The 20,485-nt window shown below is 36.4% G+C and overlaps 1 long non-coding RNA gene across 2 annotated transcripts in view; it reads left to right on the forward strand.

Moving 5' to 3' along the window:
- LOC311440427 overlaps positions 1-20,485 on the forward strand; it is a 110,384-nt gene that overhangs the window by 62,214 nt on the left and 27,685 nt on the right. For both annotated transcript variants that reach the window (XR_014695403.1, XR_014695404.1), the window contains exons 4-5: positions 14,379-14,463; positions 15,446-15,617. This is a non-coding gene — a long non-coding RNA (uncharacterized lncRNA). The remainder of the gene's footprint in view (positions 1-14,378; positions 14,464-15,445; positions 15,618-20,485) is intronic.

Genomic DNA, 20,485 nt, shown 5'->3' on the forward strand with positions numbered 1-20,485 from the left:
AGAATATGTATATTGTTATTCATCTGTTCACACTGCAATGGTTAAGGGACTGTCAGCATTTCCTTTAAAAAACCCCTATAATTTAACAGGAAATTCTAACACACAAAAATGCATTCTAGGCTGCATTTGACAAAGGGGCTTCCTTAACCATGTTTTCATAATTAATTCTGTTTAGACGTTTTACAACTTGAAAAAAAAGTGGACAGTCACATCCTTAGAGATGCATGCCATCTTATACCCACTGCAAAGTATTCCTAATGTCAGCAACTGCAAAAACAGTGCTCTTCATCTCTCCCCTGCCTGGCTGAACCCCTTCTTGCCCATCCACCACCACCACAAGAAAGTTCCTAACTTTGTCCTCCTTCCAGTTAACATGTCCCTTTGACTCCTCTGTGTTATTTACCTTTGTAGGGCTCCTGGAAATCTTTACTACACAACACAGAGCAATGTCTTCTGTTAAAACACTCATTGTTGGCTCTTCCATGGTGTCGAGGGAGATCCTATGTGCAAAGATCCTTGGTGGACTGGAAGCACTGCAGCTTCCAATTACCCCGAATAAGATGTTAGAACTGCTGCAATGAGTATGTTGGATGAAGATCCAGTTCTGGCTAAGGGTGAAGCACAGATCCACTGAGCCCAAGGTGGTGCTGGGCTGGCCCAGCTTCACCTCACCCTTGTACAGGCACTGGGGTTGACCCCGTCCTCCATCTTGCACTAAACTCAGTAACTGCTCTGATGTGGAGAGACCTCAGCATGTTTGCAGATGCCTCATGGTCTCCTCTTCAGGTAGTTTACTCAAATGATTAATGGTTCCCTCTGCAAAAAGCTGTTTTCTGTCTTAGCATTGACAGGTACTTCTTGATGTAGCAAGAAATGTTTTATCACTAGTGATTTAAATAGATGTTCATTGCACATGTGTCTAAAGGCAGAATATTTCTCAAGAGTGCTTGGGAAAGACTTCAGTAGCAAAGACAAGTTTGGCTGTTGGATCTAACATGCATTCATGCTTCAAGCACATTTGTTCGGTGTAGGGATACCATACCTCTGGGATATCAGATAAACCAAACTTCTGTACTCGTAACTGATAAACTGCACTTGTCAGTGTGAGAAACAAGATAGTTCAGAAGTTCTTCTGTTTCCTACCCATATCATAAATCTGTTTGATTAAATTTGTTGAAAATATTTTTTTTTTTTTTTCTCTGAGGAATCATAAAGTGGAGAATATTTGAAAAAATTCTCAGGTTCTCCCTTTCTTAGTTGAACTGTCTCCATGCATAGGTGAAAGACCATAAAATACTGTTTGCCTCATCTTTAAAGTTCCCTCAAAGACTGTTTTCATTCATGTGTGGCTGGCTACCATACATCAACAGTGTTTTCAAATCTCAGATCAATATCCTGGATGTTTTCAGAGAAATTAATTAGTCTCACTGAGGGGTTATTTTCCTAGGTTGGAAAAAAACCCTTTGCTCCGTTTGATATTGACTACATAGTCAACTGGATAGACACAATGTTTACCCTCCTAAGAGGTCAATTTAAGTGCTCCAGGCAATACAGTAAGTCTAAGAACATACTTTTCTGCTGTTTCATTTGTAAGCATTGAGTACACACAGTCTTTGGTTAAGTAAAATTGTTTCAGGCTACTGCTCCACTACCTGGTTTTACTCAGGTTTACCCCTGATATAATATGATTCTTAAATTAGCTGTTTTCTGTTTAGGGATTGTCCTTTCTCTAGCATGAGTATATCTAAAGAGGTCTATTGATTTCAGTGCACGCAGACAGACTTCATAAAGAGGAAGCTCTGTGATCAAATAAAATTCAGAAGTATTGAATATAGAAAAAAAACCCAAAACTTACAGCATGCATTATGAAATAATTTTTGACTACAGAACACACTTATTTTTTTCATTTTTTCACACCCCTAATTATATATTTATAGCATTTTGCAGCATAGGACTAATGCAACTTTTGTTAGGGAGTCAGAAACTGCAGTTCACATTCATAAATGAAATGTTTCTGCAAGAACCTTCCTCATCCAGTGTGTAACTTCCTTGATCCATCCTCAAAGGCTGCAGAAAAAGCACATTTGTAAGATGTTTATGCCGTATTTAGAGTAGGGCAAAATTCTATCAGAAATTGATGACTTAATCAGTTTCAGAATTTTCTAGAATTCGGACTAATGTTGCAGTGCCCCTCTTCAAGATGTGCAGGGCCCTCTACATGTTTGGAAATTGGAAATTTTCATTTTAATGTTTTATAATAATTTCTTTGGTTTTGTTTCTTCTGCCTCCCCTCCACAAACATATTCTTAAAGTATATATATGAAAAAATATAAGTTTAAGTGACTTGAAAACGAAAGGAAGCATGGTGAACTACCACTGACTTTTAATCACTAGTCCTGAAAGTCTACAATTAGTTACATTAGCAAGTCAACAGGAAATGAAACCAGTCATTAAATCCTCCCTTTATATGAAATGTCTCAGAACAGCTGAAGTTTACTTCCCAGGAGATATGAACTGCAAGACCACTAAACTCTGTTTTTTCTTTTTATTTCTTATTTAAACACTTTGGATCTTCCAAGAAGCAATGAGACTTTCCTTTAGCTTAGTGTCTTGAATGCTTTCTGAGTTGTTGAGAGGTGTGGATCAGGGTCCCCTTGAACATAAGACAAATTCAAACCCATGCTGTTATCTGTGCCCTTACCTCTGGGATCCTGCTGGCCTGGCAAGGTCTGTCTCTTCAGGATTATTATTTTAGTCCTCAGTTATTTTCAGTTTGTGACTTTGGAAATAACTGAATAGGTCTGTGCTGAAAGCCACATTTGATGAATGCATAATTTGCTGAAAGAATTCCCTAACTCTGTATGAATAATTATGGGTTTAAGTAAATCCTCTCTAGAGAGTTTATCAGATCACTTTATTGTGCATAGAATAAAGTTAGAAACTCAGAACTTGTTCTGCAGTCAGCTTCCTGCCTGCCTATTAAAAGTGGGAAGCCCTGTTGGGTTTTCCTTCCTATGACAGCTTGCCCATAACTCTTTAATCAGTTTTCCATAGCTGAGAAATGTTGTTGGTTTTGTTTATCACTGAGAACTGCAAGTCTGTGTTCTCTTCTTGGTATACCCAACATGAATCATGGTTTATAAACATCCTGTTGGTATTGATGGAGTAAGCGGGGCCTTAATAAGACTTTGATCTTTTCAAGCAGCTTACATATACTAAGGCACAGTGTTGGTAGAGTCTTCAAAGTGTTAACAACAAACACAAAACAATCTTCTCTATGAGTGTTGGATGTGCAGTGAATACACTGAAACATTATTTAATGTGCCACTAGTGTTTCTGAGAACACCTAGAAAAAAAAAGACATATTTTCAAATTCCAGCATAAAACTTAAAAATAAATTTAACAAAATTATTCTGTAGTTCTGATCTAGGGACCATGACAACTGATTTGAAAGTCCCCTCTATTTTACAATAACATAGTCTAGAATTTCTTTCTATTCTAAACATAGACCATTCATAAAACAGTCAACAGTTATGAAACAATTTTTAAAAGTATCTTCCACAAAAGCTTTTTTTCAGACCAGACACTCGTTTAAAGATGACCCTGTGGAGTACAATAGATGGGACAAACAGTGAGAGACAAGTTTAAGATTGCTTTTGAATAACATCTGAAGCTTCATGGTGGCCTCTTTGATGTGACCCCAAGGGGACTGACCACCTGTGTTGCTTTGTGCGGTGATGATTTGTTAATCAGGAAAACAAGAAATACAATATGGCCTCAAGTAAATCTTTAAGTAATCTTAGATGAGATTTAGATTTTGGGGGGTGATTTTTACATTATTCTTAACATAAAATAAATAATTTCATCAACATTAACTGCTTAATTCTGTTTTTTTTTTTTTTTTTTTTTTTTTTACATCTAGTTTTCCAAGATGATATATTTTTTCCATATATATATTTTACTGTTTTCTGTGGACTGTGTAAAACAGGCTATGTTTTTAAAAGGGACAATCAATTCATATGACCACTTCTTTTCTACTGCTTTACAGATGTTAAATTCACTCAGGGTTTATTGACTTCATGAGTCAATACTGATTTTTGAATACATTTCTTAAGTCCCAACTACTATAGCATAATCTATCTATGCCCTCATTTTTTTTTTTTTCCCGAAGAATAGGCAAATGAACAAACTGTTATTCTTTTACAGTCATTTAAGAAAGACAAGGCAAAGTAAACTGTCTTTATAGGATAATAAATGCTTACCTCCACACTTTTTCTTGTTTCTGAGGATTTCAATACTGATCAATGAGGCAATGAGAAAATTTTCAATTTTTATACTGGTAGTAAATTGCTTGTGCTGCAATAGGCTAAAGTGGCTGTAAATAACTCCCTCTGTAATTTCCCAAACATTAAAAAGATATCTATTTCTTCAACTAGGCAGTTAATGTCAAGAGGATATATTGCATCTCGAATTTGACTAATGAAGTCCTGGATTTGTAAGCATCCTGGTATTTAAGACATTTGCCAGTCATTTGTTTTCCTTTTCAGAGAGTGATTGCAAAAGGAATAATGAGAGGATAATTCCAGGTGAGACTACAGAAATGTGAGACTAAGACTACAGAAATGTGAGACTATCTAGACTGAGCCATGATCTTCTCCAGAGAGCTCCAAACCATCATTAGTGTAAGGATTTCTTCAGCAATGAGATTTTAGCTTATTTTTCATGATTTTTCTAGAACAAGTATCTGAAGGAAAACCCATCACTCTTTAGGTAAAATTATAATTTGAGAAAAAGTTGCTAGGAAGTTCTTAAACTGTGGTATACTTAGGTGGAGGGCTGAGTGATTAAGAAATGTCAGCTGTGTTCGGATGAGGACGCAGAGTTGGGGTCAGGCCTGTTAAACAGAAAGGAGCTTTAGGTCCATGGAATTATGCTGGTTTGACTGGTATGGGAAAAACTCAGTGCCTTCTGGACTCATCTTACAAGTTGTTAAGCCACTAGAATGAATTAACTTTACTAGTACTTAAAACTCTTCCTCACTCTTCAAGACCCGCCCTCAAATCAAACTTTTAGGATTTAACCCATTAAGTGTCAAGACCAAGAGCTCAGTTCTGTGACATGCTGAACATCTGCTGAAAGATGAATGCCCTAAAATATTTCCAAATTCAGTCATCACCAGCGGAGCTATCAGAAACACAGGCATAGGTAAATATGGGAACACATGCCGATTGTACCCGTGGGTTTAGTTGGGTGAATTGCCTAGTTTCAGAACAGCAACCTGCCTAAGAGGTGTGGTAGAATACAATGACCAAATACTACAACGTTGTTCTGTTAATTTAGGACAATGACATCATCAGATTAAGAATACATCGTCATTTTGCATCCTGTTGTGCCACGTCTTTCTCTTGTTTTCTGACATAACGAGGTGGCGGTCCAGCTTACAGTCCTCTCCTCTGCTGCAGAGTCCTTGCCCACCTCCAGAGCAGCGTTCTGCCAGGTCACAGTGGGAGGCAAACAAACAAACAAAAAAATCACATCATTACTAGCAGCATCCAAATGTATATGCAGAAATGGGGGAGTATAATTGAACGGCACAGGCAAACTTATTTCTTTGTCCTGCAAGTTTGATTTGTAGAGTTAATTTTTCTTTCAAAGTATGCCTTCATGATACAATGCTATGGTAAGGATCTGCCTACAGTCACCCAGAGAAATATATTTTTACCTAAATGCTAATGCAAATTCACAAATTCCACTTAGACTCAGTTCTGCTAAGTATTTTGAGATAGGGCCTTTTTTCAAGTGAAGTGTTGCCTTTTTTGCCTTGCTTACTTCAAATCTACCATTGGGATTAATTTGGTTATTTACTCTCAATAATGGAAATAAGTCAAAGGGGAAATGTTTTTCACACTGAGCAGGCACCATGTTCTTCTGGTATGAGCGTTCTTTTCCTTTGTTTTTGAAACAATCTTTTGATTTCTTAGGCTTTCCTTTCATGACATTTAGGAGAAAAGGAAACTGCTGTTGAATACGGGATGCCTGGGATTTCTGTTTTATATTATACTTTTTAAATATTTGAACTCTGCTTCAGGACGGAACAAATTAGAGTTGAAACTGAAGGGTGGGTAAGTAGTTTCAAGGTTTCTTTATTTGATTTTCAGAAGTCTATATTTACCCTCCTCCAGTTTATATGTGAAGTACCTTTCTGCTCACTCTAAACACTCTTTTTATTGGTAGCTTCTAATGAATAGTTACCTACACAGCAGCTGTTAATCTTCTTCATTACTAAGTCTTTCCAAAAAAAAAAAAAAAAAAAATCTCATTCCTCTGCTGTGTATTTTGAAAGACATATGAAAACTTTCCTCCTGAACTGTTTTATTTTTGTTTATTTTTTTGTTTATTCCATCTGTCTGCTTCAAAATACAGTTTCTATATCTTGATTTCAGTTTAAAAATCCCCTTAAAACAGCATGTTTTCTCTTTCTTGGTAAGGAGCTGGCAAATCCTAGATCCGTATGTTGCAATTCAGTAGAACACATGCAGCGCTGGCACTGCAAGCTGGTACCTCCCCTGAGTCCCAGCTTGGCTCCACCTAGGAATTAGTGCCCAGTTCATATCCTTTCAACAAAGCGTTGTATAATCTCCTTGTAATTGTATTGGGCATATTTACTGTACAATGGAAACAAACTTCAGAGATTCACGTGTTCCATAGAAGGGCAATTGAGATGAAACTCATTTCCTAATATATTTTATCTATGCCAGCAATTTGGTGGTTATTATATACAGTAAGCAATAAAACTAGTTAAAAGATCATTAAATAACTCCCATGAAGTTATAATAATGCAATAAAAAATCTAACCAATACCAAGCACCGTGCGTCTTGGAGCTTTTTAATCAGTCTTTTCTTGGGCTACAGTCAGACCAGTGACCATAAATCTACCAGCTATCCAATCTCCAGCACCACATTTCCTCCTTTGCTGGGAGTTCTTGGGCCACCATGGAGAGAGAGACAAAATCTTGTAATACTCACTATGGTGTGCCAAGCAACTGTTCAAAGCTAGAGAAATTGCTTTGAACAAGGCAGAAAGAAGTTCTGATTTTAAACTTCCATATTAAAGTGGTAATGAACTGCATTTTTGTACATAGCTTTGAAAATCCCCACTGTGGAATCATGCACTATCAAGGGTCATTTTAATAACATTGATTGTTAAAAGACACAGCTCCCAGTGTAAAACCAGAACTCATTAGAATTCAGGATAAAGCTGATTACAGAGGAATGCGTAAAATTGAATATTAAGAAGATTAAGAAGAGCTGGGCATCAATGCTATATTCCAAAGGGAAATCCATAATGTGCTTACTGTCCCAATCAGCGGTACCCAAAGGCAATGTGTACCTCTGTGAGTGTGCCCTACTGGAGAGGGAACTCTGAGAGTTTGGCCAAGGGTAACTATAAATATTAAAACCTTTATTATCAATGTTTGATAGAAACATAAAAAATTTATAGTTGTGTACAAATTCTTTCTTTTGCAGAGGAGACGCATGAGATCTTATAGTGCTCCTGATAAGTCACCCTCATTTTTTTCCTTTCAGACAAAATCTAATTATTTCTGCCCAAATTTCTTTCTTTCTTCAGTGGAGTTAGTGTCATCTGAAAGAAGCAAAACAGAATGAATAGTCGAAGCTCTGTATAGAGCTAATAGTAGATTCTGTATCAAGGTCATTCAGATGGGCTGCTGTGCTATGGTTTTTTTTTTTTTTTTTTTTTTGTTAATTTACAGTCTTGTAGCCCCTCTGCCTCCTTTTGCTATTCAGTATGTGTTTGTCACAGACTCTCTCATTTAGAAACAAATGCATTCAGACATCTTTGGTACTTACAAAAGCATAGTCTCAAATCGCAGCAATTATTAACATAACAGTAACACACAAGAGTTGCTCCAACATATTGCAAAACCTGTGAAGCTTTCAATGCACTCTGTAAGTGTATGAGATAGAAATGAAAGGCAAATATCTACCTAAATGTAAATTTCCCCCTCCCCATAACATCTAAATGGAAATACTTTCCACATTGTTGAGAAGATGCATTAAAGGGACACAGAATCTTAAGAGTGAAAACCTCCTTGTTTTGTAGTGGGAAGCTATATGAGACGTGGCAACCTTTATATATTTAAAATATGATTATTGTAACTGAAATGTAGAATTAACCAATCCTGCACTATTTATGATAACGGAGCGTAAATACAGGCCTCCTGCACAATACAGTGTGCCAAGAAGCTAACTTAGAAGAGGTTGTAGTAAGGCAAAGCAGATGTTTATTAATTTTCCTAGTAGTATTATAGGAATTAATTTTATAGTTCTGTTTTGAAGTACACCAGAAATCAGACAGGGCAAATCAGTTCTCCATGCTTTACTACTGTTTTCTGCCTTCTTGATGTCTTTTAAGAAATCAAAGAGACGGGGCTCTCACCAAGGCCCTTTCTCTGCTCCAAGCATCACCTCCAGTGAGGCCCCAACTCAGATGAATTTCTATGTGACACTCTGCAACGTGTAATCAACAATCACCTCTTCGGTTGGTCATGTGCCCGGTGCAAGTATATTAACGTTGTTGTTGAAGGAACATTTGAGACACAAAATGAGAAGGAACGAGTCATTTAAAATATCTTCCTAGGCTTCCTGTCCTCCCATATTATTTATACTACTATGCCAGCATAGCCCCCTGTGATAATAGTAGGCCTGCAGAAAATAATGTGAATTGTTTTAGTTGTCAGTGAAACTAGACTTCATGGCCAATGTGGTATATATAGCTGTATAAAATTGTGTGGATTTTCGTATGTTTTGAGCAAAAGTGCACTAACCTGCCATAGATACAGGTTTAGACATAGCTATGTGTTTGTGGTGGCGCTACTATTGCACTACTAAGTAACAATGTTCAGTTCAGCTACATTGCTGTAAGTTTATTTAATTTAGAATAACAGAAGCCATTATAGTATTAAGATAATCAAAACTATGTGAATATCTGAAGTTTCCTTTGTATAAATCACTCTATTTTTGAATAGACAAGGACTATAATACACTGTGCTGCAGCCTAGGACAAAGTACTGTGTGTCGTAAAGAGTTTCAGTAAATGTCCATGGACCCTCTCAGCTGTAAATGAATGTTTTTGAATAACACCAGTAATCTGAAGGTAATTAAAGTAGTTTATGCAAGGTGCAATAAACAGCTATTGTTGTGTCTACAGAACATTACTTTACGCTATTGTGAAGATGATGTCTTTTTAGCCTCCTAGCTGTTGTGAAAAAAAAATTCAGAGGCCACTAGTCTGAAAGAAACAAGGACAAGATAATAACTAGAGACGCAATTAATGCCTGTGCTTTGGAATAGTACAAATTGTTACAACAATCACAGAGAAAGCTGTACAGAGGTTATAGGAAGGCAAGTTAATGCAATGCTTAAAAAAAGAATTAAACAAAGAGTGTTAGAAAGACCTAAATTACAAGAGCAAAGAAATGAAAATACAACTTAATAAGAAACAAATGTCGCATGCTGTGTATTAACAGTGGAATGCTTGCAGAAAATATGGAAAAGTCTTTGTTTACTCAACCCTGACTCATGGGCAAAGGTTTACATAAACTGGGCTTCTTTCCTGATCACAAGTATGTGGGAAGTCCTATGGGGATGGGTAGTCAATAGGGCTTCTCAGTCACTTGAAATCAGGCACATTTGGACTCAGTCATTTAGAGTAAAAATGTGGTCCCATAATTGTCAGCAAAAAACACACATTTTATTACTGGGGCCAGAGTCCCACTGATGTGCCAGGCTCTTCATGTGTTACCAGTACTGGCCTCAAGAGCAGCAGCTCCTGAAGTCAGGTTCAGTCCTGACTGGGATTTGAGTCCTTACTCCTGTACATCAGCACATATTGCTGTGTGTATTCCCAAACAGTTTCTGGTGCTCTCTTTCATTTATTTGCAGGAATGAGCACTTATGTGAAAAGAAGGATACAGAGTGGCAGTAAAAATTGTCTTTAATGAACATACAGAGCAGATCCTGCTTTCAGTTGTGCCCTTTCAGCTCCACTGAGGTTGAGGTCATCTTGCCTCTTACCAGGAGTCTGTCTTAAGCCTGCATCTCTTCCAGAAAGCCTGAGAGCCTGTGGGAGGATAGGTACCAGGACCAAGGAAGTGGGGGTGTATATAGAGGGACGTCAGAGCAGGAAGGAAAAAGTCACCTTTAAAGGACCACAGCAAGTAATGTAAGCCCTCACTGCAGTCTGTGGTAACGAAAGTAACTCGGAACAAATATGTATCTGCCTCAGAACCAAGATGCAGCTGACCCATTCTGAATGGGAACTAGATTGTAGTTAACCTATTGCATCACTAATTTAACCTTCCCAAGGGGAATGGATGAGAGTTACATACTTCTTTTCTGCCTTTCGAAAAAAAAAAAAAAAAGCCCAATAATTCAAAGAAACGTCTAATGTTGGTAAATGTGCATATGTACTTGATGTATTGAACTTATTGTACTTGATGTAATGTACTTGATGGATTGAACTTATTCCCCTTTTTGTGTGCTGACATCCTACACACTGCACAGGGAGATTCTACAGATGTACAGAAATGCGGCACAGGATGGGATGTTTCTTTATGGCATTTCCGTGTGCTTTAAATCTCTGAAGAGTTTTCTGTGTGTGTGTTTTATATTGAGTCATTAAGTACAAAAACAAACTTATTCACAAACCAACTTTGATCTAGATTTCCTGTGATTTATCTCTGCTGTCTATAGCATGCACTGAAACCCTACCTGATTGTTATTAGCTCCCCAAATATTTATATCATTCCAGATAATCAATGCTTATCACAGTTAATACAGATGTTACAAGTTCCTCAAAGAAAGGCACTGTCAGCATAATAGCATTTTAATTATTGCAGCATATGTTTTCAAATGGGTCTTTTGTTTACAGTATCAATTAAACAGAGTAACCATATATATCTAATTAATAGATGGTGTTAAAAGTATCGTACATGTAAATTACAGCTTTTCCCACAAAGTATATGAACCAATAAGGCAATGTCTTGGAGGTATTAATGCTCACTTAATTAATTTAAATCATGTTGCTAGTGCTGTTTTCTGTTCTCATTCCCTTGCGTTTGCACTCTCTACAGGATGTTTTTCATTCAACTGCTGTGTAAAACAAATTTGCTTGTGGGGGTTTGGTGATATAAAGTATCTGACTGGCACCAGTACATTAGTTATTCTACATGTAACTGAAAACATAAATGCAATGTTTGGAGAAGTAGAGATAGCAGCATCTACTGGTTAGAAAGACTCAGAAGACATCATTTTTGTTATCAAATGTGCTGTAAGTTCATGGGGAAGTTCAGCAGAGAACATGCTGAGCCCTTCTGTCCCTTGGCTTCCCGGCTTTATGCAGCCTCTTCACTCCCTGCATCTCTTTGAAGTTCTCTGAGGAGAAGTGCAACGTGTTTTGTTGTTGTTTTATTTTTTAATTTTTTAAAAGAAGTTTCAGAGAAAATTGCTGTTTTACCCACCTTGTAAGGAAAACTTGACATTCATCTATCTCCCTAATAGAATCTAGTCTAAGAACTTCACAAGAATATTTTTATAGGCAGTTCATTCATGCTTTAAAGAGAGAAATTATTTTTTGGTCTCTCTCTCTCTCTCTTAAAAAAATATACTTGCTGTGAAAGATATCAGGAGCAAATTCTGCATTAAAAATATTGTTTATTCACTGCAGTTCCTAGTAGCATCACCTTGACAGAAAGGAACAATCCTTTCCTGGGAAGACCATTAGTGTGGTGACCTTCCATACCTTAACTATGTGCAATCACTGCAATCTAAAATCTGCTTTACTTGCAATCTGAAAATTGCAGGTAAAAGTTACATTTTGCCATTAGTGATTATTATTATTTTAAATAGAGGAGCCTGCCATGTCAGGATCTGAAGTAATTTTGGAAAAACTTAAAATATTTGCTAAGTATATAAGAGGTATACCTTGCTCTTTCAGGGATGTGTTTCTTCTCCAATTTAAATAAATAAATAAATAAATATATACACATATCCTCTTTATCTGATATTTGATAGCCTGGAAGTTTGAAAAACAAAAACATGGAAGTATTTCCCAGGTACAAAGACTATTGACCGTAGAACTGGTTTAAAGCCAGGAGAAAGACAGTTCAAACAGAACTTACCATGAGATTTCCCAAGGATCTGGATATTGGCCCCTTTATACATTTTAGCATCTTTATATTGACAGGAGTACAAGAATTGATGTATCAGCCATTTCGGCAGTCTGACCTTCAATGGCAACTTCATTCTGAGCTGTAGTAGAAGTCTTATGTATGTCTTCTTTACTTGCTGTAGCACTGGATTATGATGCAAGACATTTCTAGATTAATTTACTAAATACTTCAATAAAACATTTAAAATAATATGTATATACATCTGCTCATATTCTTGGTACTTCTAACTCACAATGCTTACAATATTCAAAGTTTTCTGGCAACTCCTGGCTTCTGGAGTCAATGGATTAGTTGGAAATTTTAGCTACTGTTCAAAACACAGGCTTCAAAAACAACTGTGAAATATGAACTTTTTAGTTAAGATTCAAAAAGCACATAACATTAAGTTAAATGTGTATTTAGAAGGAGAGAATAAGTTGGTCAAACATGTATTTGAGAATTTATAATCTGCCTGGATGTGCCTTTGCCTGCTATTTCTTAGCAGACATGCAGACCGACTATTTTACAAGTAACTCTGGGCAATCACTGTAGGTCTCTAGACAATTTCTAGGTTGTATTTCTAGTTACATTATCTGTCAAAGGCATATCTTTTCTGCTGGAAAATGATCTCTTATATATCACATTTACTGTTGGTTAGTAGAGCTCAAGGAAAAATTTGGATCGGGGCTTTTTTTTTTTCTTTTTTTTTTTCTTTTTTTTTTCCCCTACAGGTTTGTTTTATACAGGACCTGTTCAGAAACACTTTCATTGTTGTATATACTTTGGCTTTATGAATTCAAAGGGAGGTATTGAGCTCACTCAAATGGTTTCAAGATCATTGACCACATCACAAGACTATAAGACTATTTAAAGATGCAAACTAAAAAGTAGGCTGAGGTGAAGTTGGCTTAGTTCAAGATTGAATGCCAAATCCTAGAGAAAAATTGCACGTATATAGATAATCTTGGATGCAGTGGAAATTCATCTTTTTTTTGTGATTCATTTGATTGCTTTTGTACTACAGCTCTGCTGAAGGTTTCTGGCTCTTGCTGTGTGAACGACCATCCCGTCCATATACAAATTGTACCAAATCAGGGTTAACATTAGGTGCACTGATATTATATTCACTTCCTAGATGCGTCAGTGAGAATAAAGGTCTAGCTGTTGACCTGGAAATGTAAAAATACAATAAAATTTGAGAGAAAAAGAAAAGACAATGTTAGTATTGCAAATTCCATTTTAAGATTAAGCAAGTAGTCATAGGAGGTAGTTTTGATCTTGCATGCTCCTCAGTTGATTTGTACTTGTTACGTACCTTCGTCATCTCTTCTAGCCATTTAAAAATATAGAGAAAGGGTTTTAACTCTGATAGTTAACTTCAAGCTAAAACCCCTTATTCTAATGTACAGACATATATTTGTGAGCTGTATCCTCACTGAGTTCATCTACTTCATTGATCTCACTGAACAATAACAGCAGGAGATTCAGTGCCACTGAACCTGTGTGTGTTAGAAGGGCAGTAGATTAACAGTTGATCCACTGTTTTCTTTCAGCATAAATTGGTTCTCCTCAAGTAAAGTTTTAGGTCACTTCTGGGGCATCATTGCAGGTAAATGAGCACTGATTTTATTAGCCTCCCTGGTAGATAAGAAGGTTTTAGTTTTAATGAATGCAAGATCAAATATTTGACAGAAAGTGAAAAGCAAAGACTGGAGGTATATATCTTAAAGTGAAAGAGGGAGGAGAATGAGTTTGAAAAGAATAAAACACATTGTTTAGTCAAAAAGAATGCTACAAAGGTCTCTGCGTGAATCTTGGGTTCCAGGAGTTTCTGCCAATTCCTTTTATTACTATTTCAAGTAACCAGGTACATATGGCATGTTTGTAAGTAAAGCAGTCAATGAAGTTAGTTACACCTCTGCATTTATTACCTTACCCCTGAGTATTATTAACTTTTACATTCCCCATAAAATATAATTTATCACTTAAATAATTTGCTTTGTGTCAGGGTTCAGTGTGCTCCAGTGCTTTCCTGCTCATTAAATGAGATATTTTTACTTAATGAGCCCAGAATGTCCTTTGCATTTAACATTAGAATTGATTTCAAACACTCCATTTTTATAACATATTTGTGTGTAATTTCAGAATGTGGACTTCATCCCACAATCTTACACTGAAGAAAAAATGAGCTACAAAGAATAATGATCCATGAATTCTAGAGAGCGACACAGTAAGTATGGGTGAATAATTTGGAAAAAAAAGAAAAAAATAAAAAAAAAACTCATTATTAACTACCTGTACTTTACATTCTTTGATCTAGTTTGAAAGTTTTACTTATTCTTTGAGTCTGATGTTGCAGTTATTACACACACAAAACTCCATCAGAAAAGTGCTTTTTTAAAGGACAGCAAGATGCTGATTGCTCTGAAATTAACAGAATATAAAAATAATCCTATCTTTTGATGTACTCATGTGATATACTGTTTCATGTAGCAGGTATTCTTTCAAAGATAGACAGTTGACATAGAAAATATGTATTCATAGGATAAATGAATATCATGGAGCTATAGCAATATACTTCTAATGGGGATCTGATTCAGCTCTTTGTGAATACTCACTTAGCAATTAATCAAAAAATGTAAGTAGAGAAGTCGTCTGTTGTGCAGTAAATCATTTACTCATAACAGTTACTAGTACATAAAAAACAACCCAAAATTCTGAGTTATCTCAGTGATTCCAGAATAAATACTGTATCATTGCACTTGAAATTTTGCTACCAGCTAGATCTCAGGGAGTCAACACGTAGGTGAATCGTGGATTCACAATTGGGTATTCTTTTGAGTTCCATTATAACAAAAGTAGCCATCTACACACCAGCAGCACACCAATAATGTGCTGAGTGCTAGTCTGATAAATCAGGGGCTCTTGATCCATGGCAATAAGCATGGCAAGAAATGCTCAGTAAAGGATAGTAAAGTTGAAATGTAATCCCATACCAAATGCTAATATTGTAATGTAAATAATTTTTATTCCCAGTAAAAAAGTGAAAAAATAGTAACTCAGAGAATAAGCAAAAATAAAACATTGGTATATTTAACTGAAATTAGAAGTTTCATTTTCAGACTGTTTTCAGCCTTGTATGTGTATTTATCCACAGTTGCACCTTCTTGCCTGATTAACGGCTTGGGCCTCTCACTCTGTCTGCTCCGCAGGACTAGGTGCTTTGCCTGGACTTCTTTTCCTACAGGGCATGTGCAATCATACAGCTGCTGTGAGTCAGCCTGGTGTGTTGGAAGCTTATACTTTGAGATGTGCATTGGTTACCATGGCATAGAGTGAGTGAAGGAGCACAAGCATGAGGGAGCACAGGTCCCTTAACTGCAGGTAGGCAATCTGTGCCTGGGTGTAGCTGTTCAATACCTTCCTCAACACGCCACCATTGTTGCCAAGGGAAATATCAAAATTCTTATTTGACTGACAGTACCATGTTATCGGATACAAGGATTTTAAATAATGACATAATAATACTTTATGAGGCCATGTAATGCTATATAAATCAGGGAAAAGAGGAACAGTTTCTTAACTGTGGTGATAGGAGTAGCATAGTAGTGTAATTATCCATACAGGTGTACTAAATATGAAATCTTTATCTTTGTTATGTAGTGAGAGAAAAACAAACGTAAAATGTAGAATCAACTGTTGATTATAATTTAGTGAAGGGTGAACACACCCAGGTTACTTATTAACACTTTCATATAATTGTACAAGCTATTAAGTAACAGGCAGCTCTGATATGGATTGCAGAAGCAATGTCATCAGATGGGTAATGTATGAGGAAACCTACGTTCTTCTTCTGGTGCTATCACCAGTGAGTGCATCATGTTCCAACAGAAAATCACTTTATTTTGCTTCTCCTTACTGTTTTTTGTCCATTTTGTCCATTTAAGCTGCAGAAAGTTAAGACTGGTGTGTTTGAACCTGTAACACGAATTAAGAATATTTTTTTTTCTTTTTCCTATTTTTCACTGTAGAAAGAGAGGGAAGAGTTAAGTATTTATTTATTTATTTGTTTGTTTGTTTGTTTTCCCCTCAAAAAGAAGTACTACAGTTTGCTCCAGAGAAATACCAGAATATCATTTCAGATATTTAGTGAAGTCCATGATATTGTGGCATATTTATAAGGACTGATCAGACCTCAAAAGATAAAAGGTATCTTTAGTACAGAATCAGAAGAAAAAAAAAGTGCTTTTCATTTCATTACAGTTTTCAGGAGGGGTGCAAAGTATTTAAAATTTTTACTTGAATTATTTTACAAAATTACGATTATTGCTTACTGCTATGTTTCAAGCTTCAATGCCAAATGATTTATCTTTTTAAAAGAAAAAAAAAGTGATTTCAGCAAAACAGCTAACTGGAATTGAAATCCATTAAAAATGAATTATCTCCTTTACTCTAGGCAAATGATAATTTGGTTGCTAAAAATAAAAATAGTGTGGATGCCTCAGTGTATGCAGAATGGAAAATGTGATGATTTCACCTACTTGAGAAGTTACTGTGATGGGCCAGCAAGGCTTCTGGGAGAGGGGTTTTCTGCGTTGCTGAGTTAGAGTCAAGACTGGCCCATGAGTTGCTATAAAACAGGAGCTTTCTTCCTCTTTAGCCTGTACCAGTCTTACTGAAAATGAATTTTGAGAAAATGCAGGAATACTCTATAGGGGTCACTCTGTCTGTTCCTGTGACTGACCAAGACTTTTCATTTTATTGCCTTATAATAAGTCTTTCAGATGTGTACAGCTGAACATGGCACAGATAATTCTTCCTACCAGGGAACTGCTAATACTGTTTTTTGATTGCTGTAATTGTTTTGGTTACGGTGATTTGTCAGTGTGAATTTAAGACTGGGTAAAAGTATGGTTTCTTGTAGAAAGGAAAAAACCTGCAACTTAATGCAAACCACACATGTGATGTTTTGCAAAGCTGTCGTCATTGTCCCTAATGAAAATGGACTGACAAGTGCCCTGCAGCCTTACTGGAGGATCTTTACACAGGGTTATCTCAGGAAAGTGAGGAGTGCATCAACCTAGGCTAATACCCTGATATTCTTCTGCTATTCATATTTGGAAGTCTGAGACCAGAAATAGTTAAGGGGAGATGGATGTCAGATGGGTATGTGTGTCCTTTAATCTGTATTCAGTGCCTGTATCAAAGGCTCCAATATGTGCATGTGTAGGCAACAAATTTCACTTAGATTTATATTTGGTTTGTAAATCCACCATTCATAGTTGAGAAATAATCTATGCAGTTTCAGGAGAGGGTAAGATAAAGGTGCTTATCAGATTCCTTTTGGGAATGGCAATAAGTAGTTTATAGCCAGTTTCAGTTAACATAAGCTTTCTATAAATAAGATACATAACTTTTTACATGTGTAGACTAAGGCCAAAGGCTCCCTTCACTCTTTGAGAGCACTGACATTAAATTTTTTATTAGTACCCGTGATGAATAATGCACTTGACTACAGTTTTGACTGTACCATTGAGAGAAACCACCATGTATTTCTTGGAGATGTTCATAAATAGACAAGTTTAATGCTGAAAAGTTTTTTTTTTTAATTAATTCCTTCTTTTTCAAGTTCAAGTTTTTTCACCACTGATGTGTGCACCCTTTCTAGTAGCACTGGTATCCCTGTTGCTGCCATCATATTGTTTGTGTTCCTGCGGCTGGCTTTCAGGCTGTCACTTCTTTATGTCCTGAGGCAATGTGCTAGACTTGTACAAAAGAGTCCTGGATCTAATATTGCTGCTGTCACACACTTTACCCATACTGTGTCTACCTGCAAACGCTCACAAACTCTTGCAGAGAAACGTACACTGCAGTTCTTAAATCTTCTGAACACTAAGGATTGTCTTGGTTCGCATTACCTGCCTTGGTGTGTGAGTTCATTTGTGGGATTTGTGCACTCTCCTGCTTTTATATCCCAGATTCTTCACACTTTGCTATGAGCCTTTTAGTACTTGTACTGACTGTAGTATTTTGTTTGCAGTGCTCCCATATTGGTTTCAATTCAGCTGGAATAACTTCCCTTCATTGCAAAATTTCAGGCTTCATTTTAGATTGTCCATAACCTCTTTCTGGGTATTTTTTACCAAACTGCAAACACAATCTGTCCTTTTACCAGGAAGTTAACACTTCTCTCCCTATTGTGACATCATTGTAGTTCAGTCTGAGATCAATTCCAGACCCTTCTGTGTTTTCTCTCTTTGTATTATTTGTGTGAAACTGAATTTCATGGATTGGGAGCATATTGCCTGTTGACTGATTCAAATCTCTTTCTAACCACTGAAAGTTTTAAAGGAGCTTGAAAGCAGATATTTGCTGAAAGCTGTGAGTAATACAGGGCAAACTTTAATAGTGTCCCAAGGTCCTGAGAAGTGAAACTGCAGTAAGAAGTGCTAGCCACATTACATTTGATCTGAAATTCTGAATTTTCTGAATTTTCATCTGAAAATTGTAATTTAATTACAGAAAAAAGAATCTGTCAATGAAGCAAGTCCTGGTTTGTGTCTTAGAACTTTGCCAGTCTGCAACTATTTCCTTCTTTTACATGTTAAGTGCACAATGCACATTTTCACGAGGAAAATGGGCTTGATTCTCATTAGGTATCGTACTGTATTAACGGTTTTGTCTCACTCATATTTTATTCATTAAATAATATTTGTCAATGTGTTTTTCTATTTTAAACTCTTACTGTAAAAGAGAGCATTATCACCTACAAGCATTTGATTCCTAGAGCGAATGCCAATACTATCCAGTCATGCCATAGTCTCCTAATTATGCTGAGGGTTTCTTTCCTAACAGCATTTATTTTAGGGTGTCAACAATACTTCAGTTAAATGTAGTGTAAAGTGCACTTATTTAGCAAACTTGTCCTTCAGAAAAGGTTTTTTTTTGTCTTTAAAACACCACTAGATTGTTTCTTTCTGTCAGTGCAGGATACAGTAGAAATCTTAAATCAATAACACTTTTTATTCCTACGCAACTGATGCATAACATCCTTCTTCACACAGAGGTTTAATGTGTTGTAAATTAATTATCTGGAATGAGTACAGGGTCAATGGACCTTGGTATGACTGGGTTGTAATGTTAAAGTGTTCCATTTCCTACCAGCCCTGCTCAGCTCTCTTGCCGAGTCTTTTTTATGTGTCAGTTATGCCATCTTCTGCAGTTTGTTCCCTTAAGTGTTGTTAATGCCCCTCTAGGGCTTGATCAATAGGAAAAATTTGCTTTACCATAAATTTGTCCAACAATTTTCTTTCTTCTGAGGACAGAGTATCTTCATTAACTGTATAACTTTTCTTAGTAAACTGCTCTTACTCTTACAGAAGCTTAAAAGAATAGCCTTTCTTTTCAATCACATTGAAATTGCAAAAACTTTGAATAAGCAGATGCAGACCTAGTTTCTGGTTTTAGATACCTAAGAATAAACCAGCCATGCTTGAGGTTTCTGACAGAAGTTTTGCTTTACTGCTTCTATGCAGTAAACCACATAGCTGAGTAAAACTGCTATTATCTCTGAAAAAATGACAAGAGAGATTCTCAACCATGAACAGTGCAATTAAAACAGGTGTTCACTGCCTTTAAAGTAGTCAATTTCCTTTAAAAATCAGAGAGGCCACCTCCATATTTTTTTGAAGGCAGCTTGGCTATTAGTTGCTAGGGTAACAAGATCCAAGATAGTGAATAAGGCCTGTCCATGCTGCACAGAAGTATGGGGGTCAAAGATAAGAACGAAATGATGGTAGGAACATTCAATTACAGATTATTTCTATTTGTTTATTTTTTTACTGGAAGAAGGATGGTCAAAATATGTACGTTCATAACTAAAAAGGTACCGATACTGCAGCATTTTAATTGTTGTTGCTGAGTACCAGAATACACTAAAGATTTTAAGTAGCAAACACGTCTAATCTCACTGAAAAAAAAAAAAAAAAAAAGAGATACTACTTAAAACTCATGGCATGTTGGTGGGATCCATTTAATGTACTGCGCTGTGTCAATGTCACTTTCATAAACTTTTGCTGAAGTGCTTTTCCTACTGTATGTTGAATGATGTTGTCAGGACTGTGAGTCGGGGGTACGGTGGATTCAAGTCTACTTTACTTCCCTTGATGAAAAGGTCACTGCCACTTGTAAATCTGTTTTACTCCCTGCACAGTTGTTAGTGTCAAAGTCTGTCAGCTCTGTGGGATGTTAAA

This window comes from Aythya ferina (assembly GCF_964211825.1).
Source record: "Aythya ferina genome assembly, chromosome: 8".
NCBI lineage: Eukaryota > Metazoa > Chordata > Aves > Anseriformes > Anatidae > Aythya > Aythya ferina.